This window comes from Salvelinus namaycush, unplaced genomic scaffold (assembly GCF_016432855.1).
Source record: "Salvelinus namaycush isolate Seneca unplaced genomic scaffold, SaNama_1.0 Scaffold6, whole genome shotgun sequence".
NCBI lineage: Eukaryota > Metazoa > Chordata > Actinopteri > Salmoniformes > Salmonidae > Salvelinus > Salvelinus namaycush.
The window spans coordinates 994,796-1,011,987 of record NW_024061308.1 but is presented as its reverse complement, the minus strand read 5'-3'; the positions used below and the strand labels follow the sequence as shown (position 1 = coordinate 1,011,987).

General features: G+C 42.3%; 1 protein-coding gene across 1 annotated transcript in view; it reads right to left on the bottom strand.

The window, feature by feature from the left end:
• Window positions 1-17,192, bottom strand: part of bcl2l13 (BCL2 like 13) — a 41,066-nt gene that overhangs the window by 1,927 nt on the left and 21,947 nt on the right. The window lies entirely within an intron of this gene.

Here is a 17,192-nt window from a genome sequence, read left to right as displayed (position 1 = left end):
TCAATCAAAATTCTACAATTTGTTGTAAATTTCCAAGCAACATTACAAAAATGTATGACGCAAATCTGAGAAACAGTCACCACCTGAAACCCCAACATCAGCTCATCGGAGGCTACTGTACAGTTATCTTGAAACTACAGAAGTAGCCAAACTGCATTATCGTAATTACCAAAGACCTGCTGTGTTGACTTCCTGCTGCTCATTCTCAGGAAGACAGAGGATATCACAACACTTCATGTATATTTCTGTGGTTTATTGTCAACTGCTTTGTGAAGAGGCAGAGTGTTACCCTCCCCTTGATGAATACAACTCCCATAAATAAAATACACACCCGTGACAAGTTACATACATCAAATATACACCACTGACAAAGGGCCATAGCCCATGGGAGGGATCGACTAGTGTAAAACCTCAAGAACAGCTGCATTTATTATTCACTGTGGCATAAATAATTCTGACAGTGGTGAAACAGACTTCTAAAAAGGTCTCAGAGAGCTGTATGTCCGTAGCTGTTCTTGGGTGACTGACTATAGGGCAATGGGAACAAGCTAGAAGACAATCAAACCAAGCTCGTGACCAATGATGGATTGGTATAATATATATATAAAAAAATAAACCCTGGACCGCTGATGCTATGTATGGTCCAATTAGTACTCCCTTATAATAAAGAACCAGTCAAAAGTTAGGACACACCTACTCATTCAAGGGTTTTTCTTTATTTACCTATTTTCTACATTGTAGAATAAAAGTGAAGACATCAAAACTATGAAGTAAGCAAAAGTGTTAAATCAAAATATATTTTATATTTGAGATTCTTCAAAGTAGCCACCCTTTGCCTTGATGACAGCTTTGCACACGCTTTGCATTCTCTCAACCAACTTCGAGGTAGTCACCTGGAATGCATTTCAATTAACAGGTGTGCCTTGTTAAATGTTTGTTTGTGGATTTTTTTTTAGCTAAATCAGATGTGTTGTGACAAGGTAGGGGGGAGGGGTATACAGAAGATGGTCTTTTACCAAATAAGTCCATATGGCAAGAACAGCTCAAATAAGCAAAGAGAAATGACAGTCCATCATTACTTTAAGACACGGAGGTCAGTCAATCCGGAACATGTCAAGAAATTTGAATGTCTCAAGTGCAGTCGCAAAAACCCATCAAGCGCTATGATGAAACTGGCTTTCATGAGGACCGCCACAGGAAAGGAAGACCCAGAGTTACCTCTGCTGCAGAGGATAAGGTATTTAACAGACACGTCAACATCAACTGTTCAGCGGAGACTGTGTGAATCAGGCCTTCATGATTGAATTGCAGCAAAAAACCACTACTAAAAGGACACCAATAAGCAGAAGAGACTTGCTTGGGCCAACACGAGGAAATGGACATTAGACCAGTGAAAATCTGTCCTTTGGTCTGATGAGTCCAAATTTGATAGTGAGATGCTGAGTAGGTGAACAGATGATCTCTGCATGTGTGGTTCCCACCATGAAGCATGGAGGAGGAGCTGTGATGTATGGGGGTGCTTTGCTGGTGACACTGTCAGTGATTTATTTAGAATTCACGGCACACTTAACCAGCATGGCTACCACAGCATTCTGCAGCGATACACCATCCCATCTGGTTTGCGCTTAGTGGGACTATCATTTGTTTTCAACAGGACAATAACGCAACACACCTTCAGGCTGTGTAAGGGCTATTTGACCAAGAAGGAGAGTGATGTAGTGCTGCATCAGATGACCTGGCCTCCACAATCACTCGACCTCAACCCAATTGAGATGGTATGGGATGAGTTGGACAGCAAAGTGAAGGAAAAGCAGCCAACAAGTGCTCAGCATATGTGGGAACTCCTTCAAGACTGTTGGAAAAGCATTCCAGGTGAAGCTGGTTGAGAGAATGACAAGTGTGCAAAGCTGTCATCAAGGCAAAGGGTGGCTACTTTGAAGAATCTCAAATAAATTATTTTGATCTGTTTAACACTTTTTTGGTTACTACTATATGTGTTATTTCATAGTTTTGATGTCTTCACTGTTATTCTACAATAGAATAGAATATAGTGTAGAATATAGTAAAAAAAATAATCCTGGAATGAGTAGGTGTCAAACTTTTGACTACTACTGTATATATATTTTTATGTTCAGTTCACATATAATTTCTAAATAAGCATTAAGGTGACTAATAGAATATACTTGTCAAAAACTAATGTTGATGTTAAATTTCTATAGCTTCCGAAATATATTTTACAATGCAGGAGTACCAAAATGGCTGTGCGGTCACTTCAATACAGCACCCCCTGTCAGTCATCCAAGGTTTATACACATCATTGATGTGACAAGTTTGTGTTTGTATGCACAACAACTCTATGGTTTTCATGCCACCTAGTGGTATGGATGAGAACTAACAGGGTCAAAAGCCTGACATTATGTAATCTGACAGTCATATGGCTGTTGAGTGAATCTGGATATTAAAAAAAGGTGTCATGACTGTCCTGTGAGGATCAGAATGCATCAGATCAGACGGGTGGGGGGGCTGCTGGATGGTCGACCTTTCACACCTGGTCGTGTAGACAGAGAGACACTCCCTCTTGGTCTTTAGTATCAGCCAAACGCAGGCCTGGGAACCTCCAGCCCTCAGGGGCCTGATTGGTGTCACACTTTTGCCCCAGCTAACACACCTAAACTAAATCATGATCTTCAGTTAAAAATGCAATTAGTTTAAATCAGGTGTGTTTGCTAGGGATGGGGGAAAAGTGTGACACCAATCAGGCCCCCGAGGACTGGAATTGCCCAGGCCTGAAGCAAAGGAATGTCTTTGTTCAGACACTTTTGTCCGCCCAAAACTCTAGCGTCCAAAAAGTGAATAATGGAACAATATTTCTAACGTAACGATGTGGGAAATGGTCAGTGGGGAGATGTAGAAAACGAATGTCATTGTTTTTCATTTTGTGATGTTATTAAAAACTGTGTGGACCAAATACTGTAACTTGGAAAGGATAACCCCTTTATCTGTCAAGTTTTCATCCAATATGTTGTGAATACAAAATGAAAAGTGATGAAGGCATGTGTGATTTTAGTTTTCTAATGAGATAGTTTTTGATATCCTTTGCACATTAAGTAGCCACGCCCCGAGTGAGGTCAGAGAGCTTTACAGCATGACGGAACGCCCCTTTTGACCAAGAGTGCATAAAGGCTTGGAAGAGGAATCAACCTTTAGACCAGGAAACGTGAGACGAGAGCTACATGTTTTAAATGGTTGAAACTCTGAACCTCAACACGAGGTGAAGAAATAAACTCTCCTTCCTTTAGACCAGAGAGACAAAGAGCTGCAGCTCATGTCCATCGTGGTCCGAATCCTCAATACCAACACGAGGAGGAAGAGGTGAGAAGCTCACTTCAGACCATCGCTGGTACAGCTGATTAGCAGTCTTAAGTCAGATATCGAGAAAAGCGAATCTAAGTGAGACTCTCCTACTACGCTCATCACCAAATGGGAACCGTTGACATGGCTGGTTATCTTCCAGAGTGAACAACATTAGACGGGAAAGGGGAGACCCCTTTCGGACAATTAAAGCCATACAGCTGAAAAGCCAACAACTTTACGAGAAGGCTTGGTTCCGACCAAGATAAACAACAAAAGGCATTTCACACAAATACATTTTTGCAGATCCAAGGTTACGATCGTTCAGAATGAGTATTTGGTAAGAGGTAATGATTAATAAGATGACTGTTTATTGATGAAATACGTAAAAAACAGAGTTTAATTCGGGAGATGGTAACTTTCTAAACAACTTCTTCAGTGGTGCCCCAAATCCTAATGAGTGAATTGTTACATGATTAATAAAAACAACAATTGGGTAACAATTTAACATAGTGGATTAAATAAATAACAGTCATCAGATTAATGAAAGTAAAGTCACGACAAATTATATGAATGCCTACTACTCCACTAACACAGATGTCTACTCCAACTGCAACAAAATAAAACACTCCGACTCCTGCAGGCTAAAAACATCCCTGAACGGTGTCTGTCTCAGTGCCCCTATTCCCATCTCCCCTTTCAACCAAATGATGCTCCCTCATTCCTACAGACTCATAGGATCCCATATAGGAGAACTTGAGGTTAGGGAACTATGGCACATCCTTGGCATTCACCCAACGGTACACCAGACTGAAAACTTCTACTTTAAAACACTTTCTGTAAGAGTTTCCTAGTATTAATCCATGAGTTCCCCTCTAGCGTCTCTCCAAGCCTCCCACCCTTTAATCCCAGTCATATCTGCCCTCAGATCTGAGCAAGCAGATGCAAAGATTAATATTTCAAATCTGTAATCCGCCAGGGCGTACTTGGATCCCTGTTCACATGTAATCCACGCTCAGATCCAGAGATCAGGGCAAGCAATTGGATCTTCCATAGCTGCAGCTAGCACAGCAGAGGTGGCTAGGAGCGGGTTGGGCTGGGTTAGGGTGGCTGGCTGCATCACATGTCAGATGGTGTGAAAATGGCTGCCTCAGGGATCAGACTGAACTCCTTCAGTAGGGGCAGCAGGTAGCCCTGGACCTGACAGCACTTGCTGACAGCCTAAATCGCATCTCCCCCACGAAAATAAAAAAGGTTAAACTTTTACGGTTCATTCAGGTAGGCTACATAACTGCTCTGGTACACTCATCTTCCATTCAAACAGGCTTGCAAATGACTACTTATTTGCATCGAACTCACAGCCCATTTTCCTAACTAATGGGGCCCCTACTGTATCCATGTAAAATACAGTTTACCCTATGGGCCTACGGCGTCACTGAAGGTTATGTTCTCCTTACAAGGACATTCTCTCAGAGAGGCCAGGCTGCATCACCGGAGGCCAGGCAGGGGATTAAAACAAACGCCAGCCCTTTCTAGCATTTACTCTGGCTGGCTATAAGCTGATTTGCGTGTGGGACAGTGGTTTAAATACATTTTCTAAAAACCCTCTTCTCTGGGTAGAGGTTGCAGTGGTTTGATAAAGCAGCCATGTTGTGTGAGAACCAAGGGGAAATGTCTCAATCTGTTGGGAGTAACATCCGTTGGTTTTATACGCGAGTCAAGTCAATATGCATCTTAGGTTATAATCAGTAGTAGGCCCTCACTGAGTTACTGAAGCCATAAAACTATTTTCATTCTATATCTATTTTCTCAAAAGAACATATGGTAAAGCACTAATAAAAGCCATCTCCAGCATCAGGCTAAGTAGATCACCTTCAGAAGCTAGCAGCTAAAACACCTTGAAACCTTGTCATAAGACTACATGCATGACCAAAAGTGAACAGTGATTTCTGCAACTCACAAGAACAGAGCATTAGCAGACAACACTGAAATAGATATTTCTAGTCTAGATATTTAGGCTACTTCATATAAAAATACAAAAACACCAAACCTGAGACACCAAACTGTCCAAACCTGTAGTTCTCACCTTCACTCCCTGTGTGAAAACCCGAAAACACCAATTTATCCTGTAAAGACCAGAACTTCCCAATAACCTGCGCCCGTCACGTTGAAACTAAGACCGTAGCTGTAGAGCTTTGAGGTGTTGTGATCTGTTGTCAGGCGTGTTACACAGCTCTTCACCCTCACCGCAGGACAAACACATACCGACACACACCCACATTCCTCTGAGAGGAAGGCAGGCCTCCCCTCCTCACAGGAAAAGAGTGGAAAAGGGAGAACAGCTATTTAGCAACCCTTCCCTCTAGGTAGTTCCCATTATGCACTCAACAATGCTGTGTTAAAACCCCTGAACAAACCAAAAGGTAAGTGATACCACCACACCCACTGTTTAACCCACTGGACTCCCGAGTGGCGTAGCGGTCTAAGACACTGCATCTCAGTGCTAGAGGCGTCACTACAGACCCTGGTTCGATAAATACCTCTAACAGTGTCAGGTAGAGATGAGATCCTTCAGAAAGGGAATCATGCATTTCTTGGACCAAGCTCGTACACTAGTGTAAAACACACATCCCCTCTTCTCCCTGCAGTCTCAGTCACATGTGACTTGCTGCCTGGCCTGCCACCCAAAATTGTCTGTAGAGGTCAACATGACACAGCTCTTTGCCAATACAAATACTAGAACTCAAGTCATGTCACAGGCTGGCTGACTTTGCTTCACTTGTTTTTTTAGCTCCATAAAATAGTGAAAGAATAATAGTTTTTTTGTCCTCTTATCCAATGTTAACGCTTCGCATAAATGTATGCATTGGCGTGTACAGATTTTCCAATATGTCCAGATTTTCCAATATGTCCAGAACTGAGTGTTCTGCAGATAAGCAGACTTTACATTATTAGGTTATGAAACATTAACAGAGACGTTCCTGGTAGTCAAACACTGAAGGGTTCACAATGACATCAGGCTCCATGCTGAGCCAGCCCAGAGCTGCCTGAGGGATTGAGCCAGTTAATGACAGTACTATTCATCACCCTCTCCATTACCAAATGAAAAAGTCCTTCCTGGCAAGAGAAACAGACATTTACAGAAATCTGATGCATTTAGATTGTCACATTGAAAGTCTGTACGTAGAACACGTACTGTAGTAGTGTTATGGTTCTAATGTTCGTCTAACCTTCCTCAGTCTACTCAGTAGTTTCTGAAAAACAGAAGCTGACCTATAAAAAAGAACACCTGCACTTTCCATGACCTATACTGACCAGGTTAATGCGATCATCTTGAACACATTGCACACACACGTCACTTCCTGTTGAACGCGGGAGAGCTCGGTTTGTTGTTTTGGAAAGTTTTAAGTCTATTGAAAAAGTTAAGTTAATAGCCAACTACCTTTTGAATTTGGATCCCGCGACGCGGTTGGTATCAGTTGCTGGGACCGCTACCATCTATCCAGTGATCCTGCCGACCAAATCCGGGTCTGAGGAGCTGTTTGCTAGCGTCTTCTTGAGGGCTTGAATGCAGCCTGTGACGCAGTTAGCCATTGTGGCTGGGACCGTGGATTGTCACGGGCTTGAGGCTGTCTAGATCCCTGCCATTTGTTGTTTCTAATTTTCCAGTGACCTGCCCTGTCTGGAACTATGAGGAGTAACCATGACAATGACCAAAGCAGGCGGGAGTAGCGGTGAGGACAGTGGTGTCTCACAGGTGAAGGATCTTTTTAAAAACAAAAATTGTTCTACAAGAAAATAGCTTCAACTGTTGCGTCCAAATACTGGTGGAGTCAGCTAATAAACCTGAAATCAGATTATCATCGAGGGACAATCAAGCCGGAACAACATGGTTGTGGACGTAGTAATTGCACACACACGGACTAATTAATGGGCTGCTGAATGTATATATTTTTTCTCTTGCTTTGTTTGATATTTTCCATATTATGTCTGTCTATCTCTGATAAGTTACTCAGGAAAGGGCTGAAAATAGCCCATATTAATATACGTAGCCTTAGAAATAAGGTTAATGAAATCAATAACTTGCTAACATCAGATAACATTCATATTAGGCATGATAATTAATTTGATGATCCAGCAGAAGCAATACAATAGCTATAGAAGAGACAGGAATGCTTAAGGGGGAGGTGTTGATGCATGTACAGTACCAGTCAAAAGTTTATTCGAGGGTTTTTCTCAATTTTTACTATTTTATACATTGTAGAATAATAGTGAAGACAAACTATGAAATAACACATATGGAATCCTGTAGTAACCAAAAAAAAGTATATTTTATATTAGAGATTCTTCAAAGTAGCCACCTTTTGCCTTGACAGCTTTGCACACACTTGGCACTCTCAACCAGCTTCATGAGGTAGTCACATGGAATGCATTTCAGTTAACAGGTGTGAATTAACTTAATTTGTGGAATTTCTTTCCTTCTTAATGCATTTGAGCTAATCAGTCGTGTTGTGACAAGGTAGGGGTGGTATACAGAGAGAGCCCTATTTGGTAAAAGACCAAGTCCATATTATGACAAGAACAGCTCAAATAAGCAAAGAGAAATTACAGTCCAGAAAATGTAAAGAACTTTGAACGTTTCTTTAAGTGCAGTCGCAAAAACCATCAAGCGCTATGATGAAACTGGCTCTCATGAGGCCCACCACAGGAAAGGAAGACCCAGAGTTACCTCTGCTGCAGAGGATAAGTTCATTAGAGTTACCAGCCTCAGAAATTGCAGCACAAATAAATGCTTCAGAGTTCAAGTAACAGACACATCTCAACATCAACTGTTCAGAGACTGCGTGAAATCAAGCCTTCATGGTCAAACTGCTGCAAAGAAACCACTATTAGAGGACACCAATAAGAAGAAGTGACTTGCTTGGGCCAAGAAACATGAGCAATGGACATTATACCGGTAGAAATCTGTCCTTTGGTCTGGAGTCCAAATTTGAGATTTTTGTTCCAACCGCCATGTCTTTGAGACGCAGAGTAGGTGAACGGATGATCTCCGAATCTGTGGTTCCCACCATGAAGCATGGAGGTGGTGGTGTGATGGTGCTTTGCTGGTGACACTGTCAGTGATTTATTTAGAATTCAAGGCACTCTTAATTGGCTACCACAGCATTCTGCAGTGATAGTCCCACTAAGCCCAAACCAGATGGGATGGCCTATCATTTGTTTATCAACAGGACAATGACCCAACACACCTCCAGGCTGTGTACGGGCTATTTGACCAAGAAGGATAGTGATGTAGTGCTGCATCAGATGGCCTGGCCTCCACAATCACCCGACCTATACCCAATTGAGATGGTATGGGATGAGTTGGACAGCAGAGTGAAGGAAAAGCAGCCAACAAGTGCTCAGCATATGTGGGAACTCCTTCAAGACTGTTGGAAAAGCATTCCTCGTGAAGCTGGTTGAGAGAATGCCAAGTGTGCAAAGCTGTCATCAAGGCAAAGTGTGGCTACTTTGACAAATCTCGAATGTATTTTGATTTGTTTAACTCTTTGGTTACTACAGGATTCCATACGTGTTATTTCATATTTTTGATGTCTTCACTGTCATTCTACAATGTAGAAAATAGTTCAAATAAAGAAAAAGCCTTGAATGAGTAGGTGTCCAAACATTTGACTGGTTAAACGGCAAGTAGCAGGTAGCCTAGTGGTTGGAGCATTGGGCCAGTAACCGAAAGGTTGCTGGATCGAATCCTCGAGCGGACAAGGTAAAAATCTGTCGTTCTGCCCCTGAACAAGGCAGTTAACACACTGTTCCCTGGTAGGCTGTCATTGTAAATAAGAATTTGTTCTTAACTTGCCTAGTTAGATAAAGGTTATATTTATTTAAAAATATATATATATATTTTAAAAAACACACCATACTTCAATAACACTTGACGTAATATCTCCTCTAAGCATTACAGGGATATAGGGATAGTGTAAACAGTCAGTATCTAAATAATGTGTGAAATTCTTGATAGTGTATGTGATGTAAACAGAGAGGTCTACTTTCTTGGGGACCTGAATATTGACTTTTTTTAATCAAGCTGTCCACTCAAGAGGAAGCTTCTCACTGTAACCCTATCAACATCGATGGGACCGCTGTAGAGAAGGTGGAAAGCTTCACGTTCCTCGGAGTACACATCACTGACGATCTGAAATGGTCCACCCACACAGACAGTGTGGTGAAGAAGGCACAACAGGAGGCTGAAGACATTTGGCTTGGCCCCTAAGACCTTCAGAAACTTTTACAGATGCACAATTGTGGGTATCCTGTCGGGCTGTACAACCACCTGGAACAGCAACTGCACCACGCGCAAGGCACTCCAGAGGGCGGTACAGTCTGCTCACATTTTTACTAATACTGTAACTTTGTTGTAAAGCTGTATCCATACCCGTTGGATGCAGTGATCACAATATAGTGGCTATATCCAGGAAATCCAACGTTCCAAAAGCTGGGCCTAAAATAAGAATAAATACAAAAGATTTTGCTGTGATTTATGTAAAAAATATTTGTTGGTCTGATGTGATTAATGAGCATCCAGACTAGAGGTCGACCAATTTTTTTTTTACACCTTTATTTAACTAGGCAAGTCAGTTAAGAAAACATTCTTATTTTCAATGACGGCCTAGGAACGGTGGGTTAACTTGCCTTGTTCAGGGGCAGAACGACAGATTTTTACCTTGTCAGCTCAGGGATTCAATCTTGCAACCTTACAGTTAACTAGTCCAACGCTGTAACCACCTGATTACATTGCACTCCACGAGGAGCCTGCCTGTTACGCGAATGCAGTAAGAAGCCAAGGTAAGTTGCTAGCTAGCATTAAACTTATAAAAAACAATCAATCATAATCACTAGTTAACTACACATGGTTGATGATATTACTAGTTTATCTAGCGTGTCCTGCGTTGCATATAATCTATGCGGTGGCATTCGCGAAAAAGGACTGTCGTTGCGCCAACGTGTACCCAACCATAAACATCAATGCCTTTCTTAAAATCAATACACAAGTATATATTTTTTAAACCTGCATATTTAGATAATATTGCCTGCTAACATGCATTTCTTTTAACAAGGATAATGGTGTCACTTCTCTTGCAACAGAGTCAGGGTATATGCAGCAGTTTGGGCCGCCTAGCTCATTGCAAACTGTGAAGACTTTCTTCCTAACAATGACAGCCAACTTCACCAAACGGGGGATGATTTAACAAAAGCGCATTTGCGAAAAAAGCACAATCGTTGTACGACTGTACCTAACCATAAACATCAATTCCTTTCTTAAAATCAATACACAGAAGTATATTTTTAAACCTGCATATTTAGCTAAAAGAAATCCAGGTTAGCAGGCAATATTAACCAGGTGAAATTGTGTCACTTCTCTTGCGTTCATTGCACGCAGAGTCAGGGTATATGCAACAGTTTGGGCCGCCTGGCTCATTGCGAACTAATTTGCCAGAATTTTACGTAATTATGACATAACATTGAAGGTTGTGCAATGTAACAGGAATATTTAGACTTATTGATGCCACCCGTTAGATAAAATACGGAACGGTTCCGTATTTCACTGAAAGAATAAACGTCTTGTTTTCGAGATGATAGTTTCTGGATTTGACCATATTAATGACCTAAGGCTTGTATTTCTGTGTGTTATTATGTTATAATTAAGTATATGATAGAGCAGTCTGACTGAGCGATGGTAGACAACAGGAGGCTCGTAAGCATTCCTTCAAACAGCACTTTCGTGCGTTTTGCCAGCAGCTCGTCGCTGTGCTTCAAGCATTGCGCTGTTTATGACTTCAAGCATATCAACTCCCGAGATTAGGCTGGTGTAACTGATGTGAAATGGCTAGCTAGTTAGCGGGGTGCACGCTAATAGCGTTTCAAACGTCACTCGCTCTGAGACTTGGAGTAGTTGTTCCCCTTGCTCTGCATGGGTAACGCTGCTTCGAGGGTGGCTGTTGTCGATGTGTTCCTGGTTCGAGCCCAGGTAGGAGCGAGGAGAGGGAACGAAGCTATACTGTTACACTGGCAATACTGAAGTGCCTATAAGAACATCCAATAGTCAAAGGTATATGAAATACAAATCGTAGAGAGAGAAATAGTCCTATAATTCCTATAATAACTACAACCCAAAATTTACCTGGGAATATTGAAAACTCATGTTAAAAGGAACCACCAGCTTTCATATGTTCTCATGTTCTGAGCAAGGAACTTAAACGTTAGCATTCTTACATGGCACATATTGCACTTTTACTTTCTTCTCCAACACTTTGTTTTTGCATTATTTAAACCAAATTGAACATGTTTCATTATTTATTTGAAGCTAAATTGATTTTGATGTATTATATTAAGTTAAAAGTGTTCATTCAGTATTGTTGTAATTGTCATTATTACAAATAAATAAATAAAAGGAGGACACTATGTACTGCACCGACACAAATGACTGCTGATTGATTGAAAGAAATTGATAAGAAGAATGTGGGAGCTGTACTGTTAGATTTCAGTGCAGCCGTTGATATTATTGACCATAACCTGTTGTTGAAAAAAACTTGTGCGTTGTGGCTTTTCAACTTCTGCTATATCGTGGATTCAGAGCTATCTGATAGAACGGAGGGTTTTGCTTTAATGGAAGCTTCTCTAATGTCAAACATGTAGCGTGTGGTGTACCGCAGGGCAGCTCTCTTGGCACTACTCTTTTCTATTTTTACCAATGACCTGCCACTGGAATTAAACAAAGCATGTGTCTATATATGTTGATGATTCAACCATATAAGCATCAGCAATCACAGCAAATGAAGTTCCTGAAACCCTTAAAGAATTGCAGTCTGTTTTGGAATGGATGGCCAGTAATAAACTGGTCCTGAACATCTCTAAAACTAAGTGCATTGTATTTGGTATAAATCATTCCCTATGTTCTAGACCTCAGCTGAATCTGGTAATGAATGGTGTGGTTGTTGAACAAGTTGAGGAGACTAAATTACTTGGTGTTACCTTAGCTTGTAAACTGTCATGGTCAAAACATATAGATTCAATGGTTGTAAAGATGGGGAGAGGTCTGTCCAAAATAAAGATATGCTCTGCTTTTTTGACATCACACTCCACGAAGCAAGTGGCCCAGAAAAGAGCGGCACATTTGCTCTTCATTGTAATCAGAGGGCTAATATAAATACTCTGTATAGCTGTCTCTCTTGGCTAAGAGTTGAGGAAAGACTGACTGGCACTTCTTGTTTTTATAAGAAACATTGTGTTGGAAATTCCAAAATGTTTGCACAGTCAACTTACACACAGCACTCACACTTACCCCACCAGACATGCCACCTTGCCATCTTTTCATAGTCCCCAGGTCCAGAACAAATTCAAGGAAACACATTATTATACAGAGACATGAGTACATGGAACTTGCATCTTATATATTGCACAAATGAACAGCAAACCTGTTTGAAAAAAATATATATAAAGCAACACCAAGGCACAATACCTCTCCCCATGTGATATACTTGTGTGTATGTACAAGTATGTGTAACAGATATGCACACACACTACAATGTTAATGTTTTTAAATGCATGTAAAATTGTAAAAGTCTTGTCTGTAATATTTTTTGTTATGTGTCGGATCCCAGTAAGACTAGCTGTCGCCATAAATCAAATTGCCATAGTAGCGAGTCTTTCAGTCAGAGGGGCCCATTAAACAATACCTCTCAATTGGTGCCTTGTGATGAGGTGCAGACTGGGATTGACAAGAGTGCCTCACTGCCTGGAGTGACAATGGCTCACAGTAACACAACGGCCATTCACTAATCAATGGATTAACCAATATGGTCGCAGAGAGAAGTGCAGGCTCCATGAGGACCAAATCCAGTGGTGAGACAGTTGTCAGTGACATAAGATCTCCCAGTCAGGATTCCCCCATTTCCTCCCTCATCCAATTCATCCACTACTGCTGAAGAGCAACAAAGCAATTCTAACCTAAAGGAATAAGACCATTTAAATGTAGCTTTCATTCAAATGTATAAAAAGGATCCAGATAGCGGGACTGTGCTTGGCCCTGGAGCATCTGACAGAGGTACTTGAGACCAGGCGTCCAAAAGGTGTCCAGCACCAAAGGTAGTGTTACTCACTCTGTCAGTGTATGTGACGCAGGTTGTATCAGACAGCAGCGGTAGACACTGACCTGGGTTCAGCCATTTGCAGCGACACAACAGAAGACTGACGCAGGGATGGTATTGTAACCGTCTCTGTCCTCCACTGGGGGATCTGATCTGGGTTTAGTTTTTAGCAGGGGACAGAGGTGGCACTGCTCTGGGAGGCTATAAGTAGGCCAGTTTGGCCTCCGGTGATTTTTCAGAGGATTTATTTCAGGGCTTCCTCTGCTCTGCCGCACAGCCAGTCACTGTAGGACGAAGAGATGCACGCAGCATTCCAACACAACAAAAGAAAAACGTCTCTTACATAACATGGCGGAGGGCTGTGCAGCCTGACGTGTCCCGACTAAGACCAGAATGCTCTCAGCACCCCCCCCCCCCCGAATAGGGTTGCAAAATGATGTTCCTTAAATTCCCCAGTTTTCCAAAAATCCTAGTTGGAGTATTCCGGATTTCCAGCTTATTTCTTCCCGATTCCGGGAAACGCCAAGCGGGATTTCTAGAAAACCAGGACATTTGGGGAAAGTTAATGGAATTTTGCAACCCTACCCCCAAATATGATTTGTGCCTGTGTTTCTATGCAAATTCTTACCAACATCAAACAGTAAAATGTGAAATTATATGGGCTTTAGCCTGACAGTTTGTGCACTTTTGGCAAGCAACTTTACAATTGTGTGCTGTAACTAAGGTGTCAAGCACTATTTGGGTGAGCAACATAAAAAAAAAAACTAGTCATACTAGTCACATGAGCAGTTTGAGGTGGACACACCAAAATAAAAATACAACTTTAATATAACTGCATTCAGTGTCTGACCTTTTTTTTGTCTTGTCACTTCCTAGCGACAGTTATATTAAACCGACGACAAGGTACGTAATACAACATGGCTGAAGTGCCCCGTCAGAACACACAGCAGTTTTCATTGTGCCCTGAAGCACAGCAGTTAGTGTAGTCTGAAGAACAGGACCGTGCCAGACAGAAGAGAACAAGAGAGACTGGGAGAGAGAGGTTAGGTGTGTGGGGTGGGGGGGGTTCTCAAGGGCAAAGTTCAGATAGCGACCTCTCCACCAGCTAAGTTTAATACAGAAACACCCCCTCACTCTTTGACCAGCTACATAGGGTATTAAGCTCTCACACAGTTACAGTATGTCCCAGACTCAAACCCTTCATAGGGAACAGCTTCAAATGCAGTCATACCATGCTAGTCCATTTTGTGTTGGAAGCTGTCTTGTTCAAAATGTCTCCCTAGTGTATTGCATTTCCCTTACTCAATCTCCCCCTCCCCCTCACATGGCCACCTGGCTGGGTCAGATTTATGAGATGCTGGTGTTGTTGTTGCCCAATGAAGTGAACACAACATAATCCTTTTTGTTTCCTCATGTAATTAAACAGAAGGCATGGTCAAGGTCAGAGCCACCAAACACAGCAGGAGGGGCAACTGTCACAAGGAGGGCATGACGTACCTGTCCTCTATATCAAATCTGCCTCCTATCAGATTTGTGATAACTTCAACCAATCAATCGCTCAATTTCCTCTGAGTTATAAAAAGGTGCAAGATAGATGGAGGGAAAAATCATCATTCGGACACTTTCTGTTCCAAGTACTCCGTCAGAGGACCGTGGATGGTTCTCGTGTTCCAGGCACTGTGCTCAAAATGTCAACTCAGATGTCCACACACCCTTCACGGTCAAGAGAGCTGGAAACGGGAGCCCTTCCCTGCGGTCCAGAGTTCATCCATCCTCTGGACCATCTCTTACTATGATCAAATGTTCTATACAAACACGCACCACCAAAAACCACAAGATAAATATCCTACCTGAAACTGACTCGGCTCACGCAGCAACTACACAAGGACTGTGCTTCCCTGAGCACGGCAGAAGCGCAGACAGGGTCCAAAAGAGAGTGGAGAGAAAGAAGAGAAGGGAGGACCCAGCTGTCGAGAAGTGGACCCACACACCGCTGTCAGAGTAATGAAGCTTTATCTGCGCTGCATAGGAGATCTCACTGGCGTGTCATTCAAACCCCTCCCTCTTTTTCACTCACCCTCTCCCTTGCTGCTATCCCAGTCTATGGTCTATCCCTGACGTAACATTTGAATCATTTAGCAGATGCTCTTATCTAGAGCAACTTACAGGCGCAATTAGAGTTGCGTGCCTTGCTCGAGGGAACGATGGAAGATTTTTCACCTAGTCGGCTCGGGGATTCGAACCAGCGACCTTTTCGGTTACTGGCCCAATGCTCTTAACCGCTAGGCAGACTGAACCCATATGGAAACAAGAGATAATGGCTACCCTAGCAGTTTATTATCATCAGGTCACGTGACCTTGCCACGGTGCCCTCATTCATGGTGGTAGAACGAAGCCGTCTGTGGCGCAGTAGTGCTCTACTTTAAGACACAAGCTCAGGCCTCCACAATATATAAACAGAAAATGTCTGTAAACTGATTTTTTCCCCCTTCTGCTTCCTGATATTAATTATGTTCAAATGATTGCAATGAGGATGTCTTCCATTTTTTCCTTAAAGGAGTTCGGATCTACCAACCTTAGGTATTTGTATTGTTTATGATAGGACATCAGGGAATAAAGGGGGGGGGGGGGGGGGGGGGTGTAGAAACAGTAGTAGGGTCGCCAAGATGGGCCTCAAACCCCTGTTGCCATGGGGGCATGTGTGGTCCAGAGTCGAGATCGTTACTACCGTGCCAGACTATAGCCATTTTTATTTTAAGGGAGATCAGAATTCTGACACGTCCCACGTATTTTACTGTTGTTGACAGTACAATAGGGAGAAAAACAGACGGACATAGATAGGAAAGTGGCCAAGACTACTCAAACCCCCGTCGCCAGGGGGATGTGGTCTGGAGTCGGGAGCTTTGACTGCCATACAAGACTCTGGCACACGCTCTAAGGGTTTCTTAAAGGCCCGCACACGTCGCACCGAATGTGGATCGAGCGTTTATCTGTCGATCGTTCAGCGCGCTCTGTTTTAGGGACCACCCGCTGTAGACGTCTGAATTAAGACATTTTTAAAGCCATTCTCCATGTAAAATCAGTGCGCACTCGGTTTGAAAATTAGGTGCTAAGTATTCTCGGCTAGCAAACCCTATTGATGTGTAAGCCTAGACCTCAGTCAGAAAGTAAGACTGCCTAACACACACAATTACATTGTATTAACACAAAACTATGCATTTCTTCTGACAAATCATTACTCAGACTGGAAATGCTGCCATGCAGTCAAGTCATCTGAGGCATCCAAAGGGTGTTTGAGTGAATGTTTATTTTCTGAGCAGAGTTGAGTCGGTATTGTAGTTAGTACTTTATTATCTTAGCTAACTACATTACCGACTCAACTGCCCTGTGTGTGAGAAAAACAAATTGTTATTCATACACAATGTTGACCGCAGTCATTTGGCTGACCAATAACAGTCATCCAAAATTCCATGACTGTCACAGCCCTAGTAATCATCATCACACACACACACACACACACACACACACACACACACATCTATTTGTATTGACAGCAGAACCACTTTCTACAGGACTGGCCAGACTTCTGGGTTGTTTCATTTGATTTAATTCACTTTTTGACAGCACCCTTTTGCTTCGAACAAAACTTTTCATACATACACTACATAGCCAAAAGTATGTGGGTACCTGCTTGTA